The sequence below is a fragment of the Bison bison genome, unplaced genomic scaffold (assembly GCF_000754665.1).
Source record: "Bison bison bison isolate TAMUID 2011002044 unplaced genomic scaffold, Bison_UMD1.0 scf7180017864139, whole genome shotgun sequence".
NCBI classification, from domain to species: Eukaryota; Metazoa; Chordata; class Mammalia; order Artiodactyla; family Bovidae; genus Bison; species Bison bison.
Genome location: NW_011494711.1, coordinates 11,794,761 through 11,796,744, shown reverse-complemented (window position 1 = coordinate 11,796,744; position 1,984 = coordinate 11,794,761). Strand labels below are relative to the sequence as shown.

Sequence of the window (1,984 nt, the reverse complement as noted above, 5' to 3'; positions counted from 1 at the left end):
GCTTTTGAACTGTGGTATTGGAGAAGACTCTTGAGAGTCCCTTGGACTGCAAGGAGATCCAACCAGTCCATCCTAAAGGAGATCAGTCCTGGGTGTTCACTGGAAGGACTGATGCTGAAGCTGAAACTCCAATCCTTTGGCCACCTCATGCGAAGAGTTGACTCATTGGAAAAGACTCTGATGCTGGGAGGAATTGGGGGCAGGAGGAGAAGGGGACGACAGAGGATGAGATGGCTGGATGGCATCACTGACTCGATGGACATGAGTCTGAGTGAACTCTGGGAGTTGGTGATGGACAGGGAGGCCTGGCGTGCTAGGATTCATGGGATCGCAAAGAGTTGGACATGACTGAGCGACTGATCTGATCTGATCTGATACTGTGTATGTGCTACATATGGGGTGAAGGGAGGTGAAAGGAGTGACAGAAAGTAGGCAAAGGGATGAAGAGGTAGAGAATGAAAGAGAATGAAATCTTCCTCTTACATAGCAGGAAGACAATAAATAATAATATTCTTCACCTTAACAACAGCATATCACCCAGTTGAATCCAGTTTGTTGTTTTAGCCTCACTTACAAAACCAGTCATATCCCAGGGGCCCACCAGTAGTCTGGCCCCTCTTCCTTTAAGATCGTAGTCCTAGCCCTTTGAGGTCTCTCTTCCAAACTTCTAGCAATTCCAGCCCCTCTCTTTGTTCCCATAAACATAGGGTTTGTAGCTGCCTTTTTTTAGTCACTAGCTCTTTTGGGACTTCCCTGGTGGCTCAGATGGTAAAGCGTCTGCCTACAATGCAGGAGACCCAGGTTCAATCCCTGGGTTGGGAAGATCCTCTGGGGAAGGAAATGGCAACCCACTCCAGTACTCTTGCCTGGAAAATCCCGTGGACAGAGAAGTGTGGTAGGCTACAGTCCATGGGGTCCCAGAGTCGGACATGACTGAGTGACTTCATTCACGTCTTTGATAATTTTCCTTTTGGCTTTTGCAGCTATCTAGCCAAAAATTCTTTATGCCTGACTAACATGACTTAGAGACTAAATGACAACAACAAACAATTGTTTAATTTTTTCTGGTGAAGCAGTTTGTATAATTTCTGTCTCCATACTGGGACCCTGACTGGTAAGATGTTTAAAACTGAAAATTTTTAAATAGCACTACCCATCTATTGTTGGAGAAGGAAATGGCAACCCACTCCAGTGTTCTTACCTGGAAAATCCCATGGACGGAGAAGCCTGGTGGGCTGAAGTCCATGGGGTCGCACAGAGTCGGACACGACTGAAGTGACTTGGCAGCAACCCATCTATTGAATAGGAATATAGAAATAAATACCAGTCGAAACTACTAAAAAAGATATAGGTGATTGCTTCTGGAGGTTTTTGTTTGTTTTTTTTCTGAGCAGAAGACTCATTAAAAAAAAAAAGAAGAATCTCACATAAAACCTTATGTTTAAATGATAAAAAAGGAATTTCTCTGGTGGAAAGGTTGAATCTGGTTGTTAACCAACATATGACTCTCCTTGAAAACCTATGGAGCAAAGCCAGAAAACATTTGTAATATAGGTCATGAAATAAGAAACATCAGTCTCAAAGTTTCATTCTTTTACTAAATTATTCAGAATCCTAGGTATGTGATTTACTAAACATTCATTTGTCTTTTGTCTGGTGATAACATAATCTATTGGTGTCTCCAAATAAGTATGACAATATTAAAGTAGAATGAAGTATCTGATTCCTATTTAAATGCTATAAAAAATGAGAATTCAGAGAAGGCAATCATTGAGAAAAGAGGTAATACTTAAGGTGGACTTTGAACAAAAGAGGGATGAGAAAGCAATTAGAGCACAGTTACTCAGAAATAGAATCATAAAGCAGAAATCTTAAGCAACCAAATATTGAGGTCATATGAGAAAAATTGTTTGCAAGGTTCATTCAAACATCAGTATCTTGTTGCCCGAGGTTAGTTTAGACATCCGGTAATTGCATCTTGTTT

The 1,984-nt window shown here is 41.3% G+C and overlaps 1 non-coding gene across 1 annotated transcript; it reads left to right on the top strand.

Moving 5' to 3' along the window:
- The first annotated feature begins 750 nt into the window (after positions 1-750).
- Positions 751-822, top strand: TRNAC-ACA. The gene has a single exon. It is a non-coding gene; the product is annotated as a tRNA-Cys (tRNA).
- The last annotated feature ends 1,162 nt before the right edge of the window (positions 823-1,984 follow it).